At 36.2% G+C, this 15,594-nt stretch overlaps 1 non-coding gene across 1 annotated transcript; it reads right to left on the bottom strand.

Moving 5' to 3' along the window:
* Nucleotides 1–15,166: 15,166 nt before the first annotated feature.
* Nucleotides 15,167–15,242, bottom strand: TRNAC-GCA (transfer RNA cysteine (anticodon GCA)). Its single transcript has one exon. It is a non-coding gene; the product is annotated as a tRNA-Cys (tRNA).
* Nucleotides 15,243–15,594: the final 352 nt, after the last annotated feature.

Raw genomic sequence — 15,594 nt, 5'->3', positions numbered from 1 at the left:
ATGACGTAGTGCAGAGGGCGGCCACTAGAGGGAACCCAAGAGATGGAGCTTAATCTGAGACGATTCTAAACGGGCGGCGTCGGGATTGTATCCGGCGTGGCTTAGTGGATAAAGCATTAGCACGTAGAGCTGAAAACCCGGGTTCAAATCCCGGCGCCGGAGAGAATTTTTCTCCGTTCCATCACTCTTTCATCATGTGAGGACGCAGAATATCTGCATGGAAATATCATATGTACTTCGGTACATCAAAATATATATATGATATGCGTAATAAATCACTTTGTGATTTAAGACGGCGCCCATACCGTCGGATCCCGGCCAATCAGTCACTCATCTGAGTGCACCTCAACACATGTATGGACTTCGGTCCTGCGTTCATAGACATCTATGACGTAGTGCAGAGGGCGGCCACTAGAGGGAACCCAAGAAATGGAGCTTAATCTGAGACGATTCTAAACGGCGTTGGGATTGTATCCGGCGTGGCTTAGTGGATAAAGCATCAGCACGTAGAGCTGAAAACCCGGGTTCAAATCCCGGCGCCGGAGAGAATTTTTCTCCGTTCCATCACTCTTTCATCATGTGAGGACGCAGAATATCTGCATGGAAATATCATATGTACTTCGGTACATCAAAATATATATATGATATGCGTAATAAATCACTTTGTGATTTAAGACGGCGCCCATACCGTCGGATCCCGGCCAATCAGTCACTCATCTGAGTGCACCCCAACACATGTATGGACTTCGGTCCTGCGTTCATAGACATCTATGACGTAGTGCAGAGGGCGGCCACTAGAGGGAACCCAAGAGATGGAGCTTAATCTGAGACGATTCTAAACGGGCGGCGTCGGGATTGTATCCGGCGTGGCTTAGTGGATAAAGCATCAGCACGTAGAGCTGAAAACCCGGGTTCAAATCCCGGCGCCGGAGAGAATTTTTCTCCGTTCCATCACTCTTTCTTTCTTTAAGTGATTTCAATTCTTGAAACTTTAGTGCACGTTGCACCCATGAAAAATTATTTTATCTACTTCTGCTGGAATAAAATCACCACCACCACAATAATAATAATAATAATAATAATAATAATAATAATAATAATAATAATAATAATAACGTTGGTATATGAATACGAGTACATACATATTACAGAAAACATCTTCTCTGTCACTTCGGCATGTTCTGGATGACAGAGCCTATAATGTTGTTTTATGTTGCTCAGTAGTATTCCTGACAGTACCTTACAACATAGTAAACATTTTACGTTTTCACCGAACGCACAACAAAAAAATCTTCCCCCCACACTATACGAAATAATCGTTTGTTTACAGAAGGTTTTGACTGTGTCATTGTGCCGCACTGTTTGTACGTTTACTAAGTACTTGTACTGCCTTCCGCAGTCATGCGTCGAGCTTCGAACGAGGAACAGCACGCTCTACATTGGAAGGTTGTGATTACAGAACGTAATCGGGAGTCAGAGAATGAGCATACCTGCTCTACAGCATACATGGGCACAATTTTCGGTTACGTGAGGCACTCCATTTGAAATAGTTTGTTTACTAGGAGAGGAGACTGCAGAGTAGGATGGGAAATATAAACTGCTGTGACCTGCGTCACCTTATCGTAATCGCTAAGGCGGTCAGTGGCGAATTATTAGGAAAGCGCTTGGTTAACGTGAGAGACTCGAAAACTTTTATTCAATTTGGTAAATTAATTCGGCAGCTTTAATCATAAACCTCTTTGATATTTCTCCATCATTGAATTGATTTGAATCACAGCCGATAAATTGCGTAACTAACCGGTAATATTCCATCACGTTGTCTACGTTTATTTTCTTGAATATTCTGGCGTTTATCAAGATTACTTAATAGATTTTCACGTTCTCGACCTAAAATAATTTCAGAAAATCATATTTCGTTTTCTACGCACATTTGATATTTTTTTTATAAATTTCTTTTGGAAATAATACGTACAAACAACATTTAATTCCTCGTACCTTTTAATGCAGCGTGTTTAATTTATAATGTCGTATTTAGTATACTATACAAATGTTAGGATCATAAATTTTCTTCGGAATAGTACGAAAAAATAACATTTAATTTGTCTTACCTTCTAATTCAGCATGTTCTCTATGACATAAGGAGTAATGTCGTTGTATATTAAATTTATTAATGCCTAATAGGATTTTCGAGCATAACATACATCGTATGTTCTCCCCTTCTAAACAGCAAAAAAACTCTTCCTCCCATTTCTCATGAAATAATCGTTTTCTAACGCGTACACACTGCTTTGATAATGCAATTATGCCACCACTGATATTGCTTATGAAACTGATATAGAACCTGCCCACGCCTAGGAGCTGCGTGAGGGAGGAACGGGGACTGTGAAGATGTCACTCAGAGCGATAAGCTCTGTGAAGGTCAGTGAGGCACTAATTCTCAAGTGAGGCACGATGCCCATCTATGCTCTACAGACAAGTGGAAGGACTCTCGTCACCTTTGGTCAGCACAGCGTCTAGCTTTCATTTAAGATAGCACAATAAATCACATTCATACCCTAGATATGATTTAACCCCATATCATTGTCAATAATAAACGTGACTTTTAAACCGTTATGTAACCAAGCTTGAAATTTTACAATCAGATATTCCACGTTGAATCTTTCGTACACTACTTTTAACACTTGAATATTGTCAATAATTGATTAAATGGCGATCTTACTCGTGTTAATTATGTAAGTATGTGAGGCTTACAGCTGTTTCGGTACTACTTGACACCATCCTCAGAGCCTACTAGATCTCAGCGCTATCTCAACTTCGCTGCCTGTTGTGTGGGTGCGTTCGTGTGATGAAGAGTTGTGTCAAATAGTGTGTGTGTTCTGAAATTGATCTGTGTGTTGAGAATTTGATTAGGGTGTGTTTTAGTGTGTCTGTATATTTCATATTGTTCTAGTGTGTTGAGTTTCTGGTTTTTTGGTTGTATGTGTAGGATTTCCATGTCTAATGCTAACCACACATACAATAACATACAATAACATAACAGACAGGCAGATCATTCGAAACTCGATACAAAGAACACATTAAAGCAATAACCAGAAGACACAAGACATCTAAGTATGCCGAACACATAACTAATGCTAACCACACATACAATAACATAAATACAGACATGGAAATCCTACACATACAACCCACAATACACAAAATAATAAGAAGTTATGAAATTGCATTTAGCTAATTATTTCAATCACATTAGAGTTATGAGTAAGATAAATAAACAAAAGAACACAAACTGCATAATTTTTACAATCATAATCTTGATTATGATTTATGATACATTTCGACGACGGGCATTCTATTCTCCTATAACCAATAAATACTGAACTCAAAGTTTCTCGCAAAAAACATCTACGACAATGTCAATCCCAGAAGTCCACCTGTGAAAATGATCGCTATTGGGAAACTAGAGACCTAATGGGACAATGATATAAAATATCAATAACCTATACCATTAAAAAAAGTTTCTCACGTTTAAAATGTTCCAATACTCGCAGATATTAAGTTATACATTATAAGCGAATCAGACAGAGTCTGCGATTAAGATAGGCACATGATATTATTAACATTGATTCAAAGTCGAATTTCGTTTTGCCGTTCATGAACAGATGAAGTAAGTAAAGCATCGAAAATAATAGGAATGGCCTACGAGAGAATTTGTATACGGGGTTGATTACATAGAGTGTAAAATAATGAAAAGAAACTAAGTTCGACTGATATCAAATTTCAGATAAACTTAAAATACATTTGATTCTGTGTACATTTTAAAAAAGTAACCGGTCGTTCTGTTATTGAGAAAAATAACCGGTTATTTTTGCCCATCCCTAGTCAGTTATTGTCGGGTGACAGAAGGTATAAGATCGGTTAGCTAGAATGCCTAAATTCAGTAAACCATTGAAAAATAAACTTCATGCTTACGTGAGTGAATTTGGTGCCCATGTGTTTTCAAGCGATGGAACAGTTTTGTTATGTAAAGTTTGTGTGAAGGCAGTTAATCACAAGTATTATATAAGTCAACATGTGTCACCTACGAAGTAAATATGTGAGTTATGTTGATATAATTTAAATTTATTGCTAAAATATATTATATCTTCTTAAAATTCATAATGCCTTTTTCAAAGAGTACGTGCCTTTGTATTGTGCCTTTTTATTTTAACTGTTATAAATCCCTAAACATCCGGGCTCTAGTTATAATGAATAAACGCTTTATTCTACGTTAGAAAGAAAGAGTGGAATGGCGGATTCTTATGAAAGTGCTCGGGAATGAATCATACTTCTGCTATGAGAATGTGCGAACTGTTGCGTGGCAACAGGCCGATCGCTCGTTGAGTTGTGCAAAGCCGTGAAATGACTTCTTTCTCGAATAATCGCATTACAGTTGTGTGTACATACATTCGCGAAGTGTTAGCTGTAATCTGTTTTGCCTCTTAACGGATTTAATGGTACAGTCATTTATCTCCGCAACAACAACGTGAATTAAGCTGTAGTAAAGCTGTACAAACAGATTTCCTCCTGCTGCAATTGTGCAACAGATATGACACAAAACATAAGTACTATCAGTAGTAGTAGATAGTTTGTGGGTGGGTTCAGATAAAAGAGCGGGAATTTTTTCTTCAATGTGTAAAAGATTACAATGACAATATTTGTGCAAGGTATTAAAAAAGTTTATATGAGACATGACTTAGCTATAGAAGACGAAAAAGGATTTTCAATTTTAAGGGAAAAATTTGAACTAGTGCTTAGGAATATGAAGAAAGAGAAAGCAACAGGAGTCGATGGAATCCCTTTTGAATTGGTGAAATGCTTGGGTGAAGACAAGAAGGAATTTCTGTCATCATCATAATCATAATCATCATCATCCTTCACGAATTAGGCCTCTGTAGACCTGTTTCGGCCCCATCTAGCAGTCTTCTAAAAGGTCTTCCTGGTCGACGATGTCCTCTAAGTTTATACTGAATCATAATTTTTGGGATTCTTGAATTTTCCATTCGTCTTACATGATCTAGCCAATTGAATTTGTATCTGCTGATTCTTTCTTCTACTGACTCTTCTTCTAATTGCTCTAAAATTTCTTCATTCCTTTTTCGGTCTAAAAGAGTATATCCTGCTGTCCTCCTGAAAAATTTCATTTCCGTTGCTTTGATTCTGTTCATGTCTTTTTTCTTTAATGTCCAAATCTCTCTTCCGTATAAAAGGAAGGGTAATGCTAGTGTATTATATATTTTTATTCTTGTAGATTTATGTACTAATTTAGCTTTTAATGTATTTTTATCATTCCTAGAATTTGTGTAAATTTGGTAATTTTCTTGTTCACATCTTTTTCATTTTGATAAGATATTTCACAACCCAGATAATTGAAATTTTGCACTTGTTCGAGGCATTGGTTATTGTGTATTATCTTACTTCTGACTGGGTCTTGTCCTAAAAATGCCATTACTTTTGATTTTTGTGCTGAAATTTCCATCCCAATATCTTTTAATATTTTATTTAATGTATATAATCCTCTTTGTAGATTATTCTCTGAATTGGAAATTATGACTTGATCATCGGCATATAGTAAGGTATTTAATGTTAGAGCACTGGTTGTTTTGATTCCTGATGTGTAGATTTGGTTCCATTTTAAAATAATTTCATTTATATAAATATTAAATAAAGTTGGTGACAGTGGACAACCTTGTCGAACTCCATTATTAAATTAATTTTCTTTCGGATTTATAGTTATTTATTTTGACACTTATTTTGCTGTCTGTGTAGATTTCTATTATATTTTGTAATAGCAAATTTGTCATTATGCAACGAAATGTATAAGAAAGACGAATGGCTTGAAGATTTCACAGAGGCAGTGTTGCTTCCAGTACGAAGAAAAATAATGCCAAGAAATGTAACGAGTTCAGGACTATCAGCCTGATATCGCACTCGAGGAAGATTCTCTTGCGAATACTGAATCGACGTTTATATTCTAAGATGGAAGAAGAGTTGGAAAAATAGCAGTTTGGCTTCAGGAAAGGAAAAGGTACGAGAAATGCAATTGCACTGCTACGAACAATCGGAGATAGATACTTGAGAGGAATAAAGAAGTGTATATAATATTTGTGGACGTGGAAAAGGCGTCTTTCAGAATGAATTGGAATAAACTGATGAGGACCCTGAAGAAAATAGGTATTGATTGGAAAGGGAAGAGATTGTTCAGTAATCTTTATATGAACCTAGTCAAAGTCAGAATAGGAGAAGAAATGTCAGAAGGAAGCTCTTTATGCCTACCCTGTTCAACACCTACTTGGAGAATTTAGTGAAGAACTGTTTTCAGAACGTGGAAGGAGTGATAGTAGGAGGAAAAAGAATAAACTGCATAGGATTTGCTAATGATATGGCGTTGTTAGCAGTAGAGAAGACAATACTAAGGGATATGCTACTGGAGCTAAATGACAGCTGTGAACAATATGGGATGAAGATAAATGCAAACAATACGAATACCATAGTCATATAAAGATAAGTAAAGAAGGTAAACTTGCGAATTCTAAATGAGGCAGTAGAGCAAGTGGACAACTTTAAATACTAGGGGTGTAATGTAAGCAGTAACATGAGCTTTTGCTAGGAACTCAAAGTAGGATAGCAATGGCAAAGGAAGTTTTTAATAGAAAAAGGAGCATCTTCTGCGGGCCTCTGGAAAAAGAACTAAAGAAGAGACTATTGGAATGCATTGTGTGGAGTGTAGCATTGTATTGGGGCAGAAACATGGACATTACGACGAAGTGAAGAGAAGCGACTAGACTAGAAGCATTTGAAATGTGGATGTGGAGAAGGATTAAACATTATTCCTGTACTTTGTTTTAAAATTAACCAGACGGATAAAATGCCGAGTGGTTGGAATAATTAGAGCTCATCATGTCTACAGAAAAAGGACATTCGATCTATCTAAACAGACACGGAAAGGTGCCAACTATCCGAAGAAAATGTTTCTGAATAAGGCATTCTTGAAGAACCACCATGGAAATATAGAAAACATATTATGAAAAGACAGGAAACAAGTGGCTTTATTCATTTCCATTTTCAATTAGAAAACGTTATGAAATATAATAACTTTCATTTACCACTTGTTGCATGGAACCAGGTTAATCGTGAGAATTTATTTTACATTGTTAGCTGCCATAGACATTCTTTGCCAATTTTTTTAAACTTTTGTTTCCTAATTCGTTTGTTAGTGTACAAACAGGTGTTTTATCCTTCCCAGGATTCGACCTTACCTCCACCTTTCGAACAACTTCAACTTTACAAACCAGAAAGACTCTCGTAACGCATGGTCAGCACGACGCTGAGTTTTCACATAAAACATTGATAACAAACTCAGCTGCTCTTACGAATCGCAGTGTGCTTTCACGTGCACTTAAGAGTAAAAAACAAGAGCAAGCGTTGGCATTGCAAGCATTGGGACGATCTTCCCTCGCATAATGCTCGTGTGAAGCGAAGAGTATTCTTGCACAACGAGCACTTGGTGTCCATTGTCTTAAAACAACACAAGACTTAGTTGAGGACGAACACCTTAGGCGAAATTAAAGCCCTAAGTACGAGTAATAGCCTTAGTTTTGATTACTGTTCTCTCAATTACGAAATTGTTCACATGTGTTTCATGTCCAAGAACCATATTTATATTATCTGCTAGCCGAAGAATCAGTATCGTTTCACAGCAGCAATTGCGCAACGCTTCCGAGTAGTCCTGCTATGTGGCTGAAACCCGCCAACGATAAGCTCTGCTCATTAATTTCATTGGCAGCTTTGTGATCATCGTCTTAACGCGAATAAAGACAGTATAACCAAAATTCTGTCACTTTCAGATAGTACACTTTGTTGTCAGACCTTTTTAACATTACTGATTTGTTATGGGACTTAAGATCACTAGGAATTTTCTTCAATTCTGATACCTAAGATGAAATGTTTCTCATTTTGTTTTACGTTGATTCATGGCTGCGAAATAATGGTTTTCATATATCTATAACTTTTGTACGTATCCTTCTTCTTCTTCTTCTTCTTCTTTTATGGTATAGACATCAACCTGCCTGTTCCATCTTCAAAGATCTTGCAGCCCTTTCTTCCTTGGACTACCTATAAATCTGTTTCCCTTAGGTTTATATTTCCATATTTGTTTAATCAATTTTGTATCTGGTATTCTTTCTTAAATGTTCTTTCCATTGTCGTTTATAATCTTTCAATCTAACATTCACGTTAAAAGTTTGTAATGGTTTCCTTGTGTCTTCTTTTTTTTTTATTTGATCAAGTGTTGTACATTTTTAACTCTTCTCAAAAATCTTGTGTACATAGTCCTCTGAAATATCGCTACATTTTTTTTTTATTCCTCTTAAAACACACTTGGAAAATTCATCTTTGCTTTCGACTTCACTTTACGACACTGTTTCTTCATTTTTTGTCCATTCTGCGTGTGGCTTTTTTAAGTTTTCGAAAATGCAACTTTTACTCTGATGAAGGCTTTCACTTTTCTATTACAGTATGGTTAACAGGAGAGAGAATAAGTAATACAGAAAAAACCAATGTTGGGTATGTCCTAATTCGTCCGTTTTATCGTGATTGTCGCAAAGTAAAAAATTATATTTCGTGAAATATTTCCGAGTAAAGTCATTAACCCGTTTGTGCAAAAGTTGGTTCTATATAATGCAATGCTAGACCCTTACTATCACTGACTAAAAAACTGTACATTAAGTTATCGTTAAAAAAATACGGTCTCTCATAGAAAGGATTAAATGGCATTCAGCTTCTGGAATTTTTCAGTAAATCAATGTATACGAAATATTGGAGAGGGACTGTAGGACAGCATCTGAACAGAAATATACGTTCTCTCCCTTATTTCATAAATATGCAAAGTTTGCAGTCGCTCTTTCTGCTTCCGAATTTCATATCTGTTCTTACTCTTACTTCTTTTTGTGCTTAATAGTTTTTTTAATAATAATTTATTTATTTAATTTATTTATTTAATCTTGCAGAGCTAAGGCCAGTGGGCCTTCTCTTCCGCCCAGCCAGACTCTAATTCTGATTGAATACATTTGCTTACATAGTTATTACATTAATATCTAGATCATAAAACAACATGAAAGTAAATAATGAAAGTTGGATAACTAATGTTAGTGTGACAATAATAAACATTGGTAAGAAATAGTTATAATAATAATAATAATAATAATAATAGTAGTAGTAGTAGTAATAATAATAATGATAATAATAATAATAATGACATAATTTAGATATTTATCTGTGATATATATAACCATTAAACATTGAGAAACCTGAAACAGCTATTATTGTTAACAAGAATTGTTAGAAAAATATTTCGTTAGCCTATTCTCAAATTGGTTTGATGTCTGACAGTCCCTGACATTACTCGGTAGGGAATTCCAAAGTCTCGATTGAAAAAATTATGCGTAAAATCTCGCTTATATCTGGGCACATAATTATGTTTATGATTATCTCTCTCTCTCCCTCTCTCTCTCTCACTCACACACACACACTCGCGCATGCGCAAACACATTCTGAAATTGGATAAATTACATTATAATACTAAAAGAAGTTAGATAAAGTTGAGCTGTATAAAATTATAAAAGAATATATTATGATTAGGGTCCGGAATTGCATGTACTATCAAATCTTAAAACAAGCATGCATTCATGCACTATCATATGGCAAAACATGTACAATAGAACGAAAAAAGGGTAAACATATGCACTATTAAAATTAAGTTCTACATTGTTATAGCCTATTTTTATTTTATTTTGAAACAACGTACAACTAATTTTTCAAAATTTCCTTCACTTAAACTCATGTTTATCTGATGCACGTTCTTGAACACATAAAATGAGCTTACTCAGTCACAAAAATTGATAGCCTGTCCTCACATTATAGCTAATATTAATATGAACTATTGTACTTACATGTTTAAGAAAGCAATAGAAATTTTATAAAATGAAAATAACTGTAACTAAAGTCACAATATATATAAACAAGAAATCATCATCATCATCAATAACAGTCTTGGATTAGGCCTCCTGGCCTATTCCGCTTCCAGAAGAAAGTTGATCTTTCCATCTCTTCCTTTGTCTTCCGATGTCTCATTTTCTGTGAGGTGTATAGTCCAATAGTCTCTTGGGTAACCTATTGTTGGGAATTCTTAATACATGTTCATACCAGTTGTTGCGGTAAGATTCTGTAGTATCCGTAATGGCGGTGATACTCAATTCTGCTCGGATGTCAGCATATCCTGCAAGAGATCTTAGCAATCGCATTTCAGCAGCTTCTATTCCTCGTCTCTGATCCATATAATAATGCCGGGACTGCCGTAACTTTCAATTATAGAATTTCAAAATTGTTTCTGGTCGAAATTTCTTTAATAGAGTTGATTTGATTGTTCTTAACAGTTGCTGAAATTTGGCAAGTTTAATATGTACGTCCCTGGAGTTTATATAAGAAAGATTGCAGCCAAGATAGTTGAATGTGTTGACTTGATCTATACAATTATTATTATGATTCTGGTTTTATTTATAGAGATTTGCAAATTATAATTTTTTGCTATCTTGTATAGTGTGTGTATTGCTCTTTGTAAATTGTCTTCAGAATTTGCTAAGATTATCTGATCGTCTACGTAAAGTAATGTGTTAAGTGGGAAGTTGTCAATCATAAAATGTGTGAGCAATTCGTCTTCACAATTTTTGGTAATGTTATTTATATAAATATTAAATAAGGTGGTGACATTGGGCAGCCTTGCTTTACTCCTTGATTTATTGTTCCAGCTTCCTTGCTTAAAGTGTTATTTACTTTCAATTTGATTTTTGTGTTTTTGTACATATTCTTGATTGTGTAAATTAAATGTTGGGGTATTCCCATTTCAACTAAAACGTCCCAGAGTTTTGTTCTATCAACTGTATCGAATGCCTTATGGTAATCAATGAATGTCAAGTGTGTTGTTATATTAAAACATAGAGAATAAACAAGTAATAATACTAATAATAATACTTACTTACTTACTTACTTACTTACTTACTTACTTACTTACTTACTTACTAGCTTTTAAGGAACCCGGAGGTTCATTGCCGCCCTCACATAAGCCCGCCATTGGTCCCTATCCTGAGCAAGATTAATCCAGTCTCTACCATCATATCCCACCTCGCTCAAATCCATTTTAATATTATCTTCCCATCTACGTCTGGGCCTTCCCAAAGGCCTTTTTCCCTCCGGCCTCCCAACTAACACTCTATATGCATTTCTGGATTCGCCCATACGTGCAACATGTCCTGCCCATCTCAAACGTCTGGATTTTATGTTCCTAATTATGTCAGATGAAGAATACAATGCGTGCAGTTCTGTGTTGTGTAACTTTCTTCATTCTCCTGTAACTTCATCCCTCTTAGCCCCAAATATTTTCCTAAGAACCTTATTCTCAAACACCCTTAACCTGTGTTCCTCTCTCAAAGTGAGAGTCCAAGTTTCACAACCATACGCAACAACCGGTAATTTTATAAATTCTAACTTTCAGATTTTTTGACAGAAGACTAGACGACAAAAGCTTCTCAACCGAATAATAACAGGCATTTTCCATATTTATTCTGCGTTTAATTTCCTCCCGAGTGTCATTTATATTTGTTACTGTTGCTCCAAGATATTTCAATTTTTCCACCTCTTTGAAAGATAAATCTCCAATTCTTATAGTTCCATTTCGTACAATATTCTCGTCACGAGACATAATCATATACTTAGTCTTTTCGGGATTTACTTCCAACCCTATCGCTTTACTTGCTTCAACTAGAATTTCCGCGTTTTCCCTAATCGTTTGTGGATTTTCTCCTAACATATTCACGTCATCCGGATAGGCAAGAAGGTGATGTAACCCATTCAACTCCAAACCCTGTCTATTATCCTGAACTTTCCTAATGGCACATTCTAGAGCGAAGTTAAAAAGTAAAGGTGATAGTGCATCTCCCTGCTTTAGCCCGGAGTGAATTGGAAAAGCATGAGATAGAAACTGGCCTATACGGACTCTGCTGTAAGTTTCACTAAGACACATTTTAATTAATAGAACTAGTTTCTTGGGAATACCAAATTCAATAAGAATATTATATAAAACTTCTCCCTTAATGAGTCATACGCTTTTTTTAAATCTATGAATAACTGATGTACTGTACCCTTATACTCCTATTTTTACTCCAATATCTGTCGAATACAAAAAATCTGATCAATAATGGATCTATTACGCCTAAAACCACACTCATGATGATAATAATAATAATAATAATAATAATAATAAATTAATAAATGTCGAAGACCTTATATTCTTTCACATGAAGAAATTACTTGATTTTCCGAGTGTGGCACCATACAACTGGGTCACTCCTAAGTAAACACATCGCCATTATCAGGCTAAAATAATAATAGTAATTCATATATGTAATAATTAGCACTTGTGTTTGTTACCATTCTGCAGTTTAATTTACGTACAAGCAGTGATTCCTGAACTTGGCTTGTGATCAGAAAAAATGAGACCTGGTCATGATTTGCAAGTTGTTGGCAGGTGCTGCTATTTATTTTATTTTTTATTACTCACTAACCTTCAAATTAAGAAATTATTATTCGCATTTCTTAGGAATAACATTCCAAGACCCTTGAAACTGCATATTCCAACTTTTTATGTTCGTGCCATGCGTGATTTAATTTTAAATTCACAGATAACATTTCAGGGACAGTCGTGAGCTAGTCGTCATGAACACTGGTAGCTTTAAGGCTCTAAGCGTTTACGTATGTGCTGATCCGAATGTCAACCATGCTTTTTATTTTTATACAGCCTACGCTTTACGACAATGGTAACCCTTACAGTACTGAATATTTGAAAAGTAGGCTATAGCGAATTAAATGTAGTTTGCACTACATTAATAACAGTTATCTTATTTTCAGGAGCTATTAGGCAGATTAATTAAAATACGTCTCTGTGAAACGTACAGCAGAGTCCGTATAGGCCAGTTTCTATCTGATGCTTTTCCAATTCACTGCGGGCTAAAGCAGGGAGATGCACTAGGGTAGAGTCGGGTAGTATTGGACATCGGGTAATATCGGACAGTGAGTTTCTTTCATCTACCACACGATGATAGTACCTGATTGACATGGTTACGTTTCTGTGATGTCGCATAGAGAAAGGTAACCATGTCATTCAGGTACTACCATATGGTAGTAGATGAAAGAAACGCACTGTCCGATATTACCCGACGTCCGATACTATCCGACTCTCCCCTATCACCTTTACTTTTTAACTTCGCTCTACAATATGCCATTAGGAAAGTCCAGGATAACAGAGAGGGTTTGCAATTGAACGGGTTACATCAGCTTCTTGTCTATGCGGATGATGTGAATATGTTAGAAGAAATCCACAAACGCAAATCTAATCTTTCAGGTGAAGCTCCCTGTAAAGCAGATTTGAATAATTTCAAGGGAAATTTCCCTTGAAATTATTCAAATCTGCTTTACAGGGAGCTTCACCTGAAAGACTAGATTTGCATAATATATACGTTACTGTGTACGTTAACAGAAAACCACAATTTCAAGTCACACAGAGATTGTGTGCACTCGTTGTGGGTCTCTGGCGTTTCGTCAGCCCACGCGAGTTGTGTGGATATAGAGGGAAAAGTTGAGACGGTGTCGGGTGGAGTTCAAGGGTAGCTCAGTGGTAGAGCGCTGGTACGTTCAACCAGAGATCCCGGGATCGATACCCGGCCCCGGAACAATTTTTCCCTTGAACTTATTCAAATCCACAAACGATTAGGGAAAACACGGGAATTTTACAGGAAGCAAGTAAAGAGATAGGTTTGGAAGTAAATCTCGAAAAGACAAAGTATATGATTATGTCTCGTGACTGTCCACCGCTGTGGTCTTGTGGTAGGGTCTTCGCTTCCGAATCCAGCGGGCCCGCGTTCGATTCCTCGCTTGGAACAAGTTGTCTGGGTGAGGGTTTTTCGGGGTTTTTCCCTCACTCCTATAGATGAACACCGGGTAACTTTATCAGGCGTATGGAACTCCACTCATTCTCGCCACTTCCTTTCCTCCCTCATCATCCTTTCCTCATCATTCTGGTTGTCTTCCTTGGTTTTCAGATCTCGCCTGCGGCGGCCCTCCGAAGCCTCTGACTCTCTCGGCCGGCCATATGAAGACTTTGTACACTCACTGTATTTCTATTGTAATTTTATGCTCGACCATGCCGAAATGTAGTAGTTATGCACCTGGTAGCAGCCCTTTAATGGACTGCATTAAACTACACCTATTCATTATGCCGAATCCCGGAAGAATTAAAATATAAACTTCTGGGTGACCAAAAAACCAGAATAAGTGTTGATATAAAATTGGATCACCCCCTCCTGCTCGGTCAAAAAAAGATGTATTTAGGTTTCGGTTGATGGATCAAATACTGAAAATAAATTACTTATCATTTTCAATTTATAATTTTTATATTAATTATTTTTTTAGTTCAGTTGTTCAGCCAATGAGAAATCACCATTGTATCATTATAAAACCGCAAGTATCGATTATTCTCGGATATGCAATCGAAAGACAATTAGCGAAACGTCACGGAGGCTGGAAATCCAATACTGTCGCAGAAGGTTATGTTCTGTTACTATAATAATTAGCGTCAATTGTAAATAATATTGAAATAAATTCAATTTGTCATCTCTTTTTTCAATTCTAAATCAATTTCCAGGTTATATCAATATTAATGTTCATGTTATTCTCTAGATTATATCAAGGTCAATGTCATTTGTCCCTCGGAAAAAATCAATACTTTCGCGTCTGCGCACATCTCACAATTTAGAAGGTCAGTTCCGCTCTTCACTTAGATAACCATAACATGAATACTTATAAATAATTTCAAGTTAGAAATATGGTGGAGCATAAAAAGTCGTATGAAACTTGCCTGTAATGGTAATTAAGACGCACGTATGAAAATTATGAAACTCGCTTCATGAAGAAACATACTCGCGTCTTAATTACTACCATTATAGGCTCGTTACATAATGTACTATTTTTGTGTAAGTAATTTAATAATGTATATACTTATTAGTTTGAGAAAAATTCGTTCCGGCACCGGGAATCGAACCCGGGACCTCTCAGCTTTGCGCGCTGAGCGCTTTTCCAACTGAGCTATGCCGGGACACGATCCACGGTGCCGACCGAATTCTCCTCATTATATCGTCAATGGCCTACTACCTGAATTTTAGACATGTAAGGCACTTAAAAATTTGTTCCAATTGAATTTTGTTCTCGACATTGCAATGTCTCAACTGTCCCAGCTTCAGTGCTAGTACGTACGAAATCTTCAACCAGGCTGCTATCTACTAACCTGTATCTCCTCCATTGGGATCTGAACTTCGAAATTATGTCCTTTATAGATCGAAAGAAGGCGAAGGGAGTCATTTCTTTCTTTCAAACATTCATTCTTACAAATAAAATATACAGGGTGATTCTCGAGGATTTACCGTCACTTACGGAGCTTATTCCTGAAGA

Source organism: Periplaneta americana, chromosome 11 (assembly GCF_040183065.1).
Source record: "Periplaneta americana isolate PAMFEO1 chromosome 11, P.americana_PAMFEO1_priV1, whole genome shotgun sequence".
Lineage (NCBI taxonomy): Eukaryota > Metazoa > Arthropoda > Insecta > Blattodea > Blattidae > Periplaneta > Periplaneta americana.
This window is presented reverse-complemented; position numbering and strand designations above follow the sequence as displayed.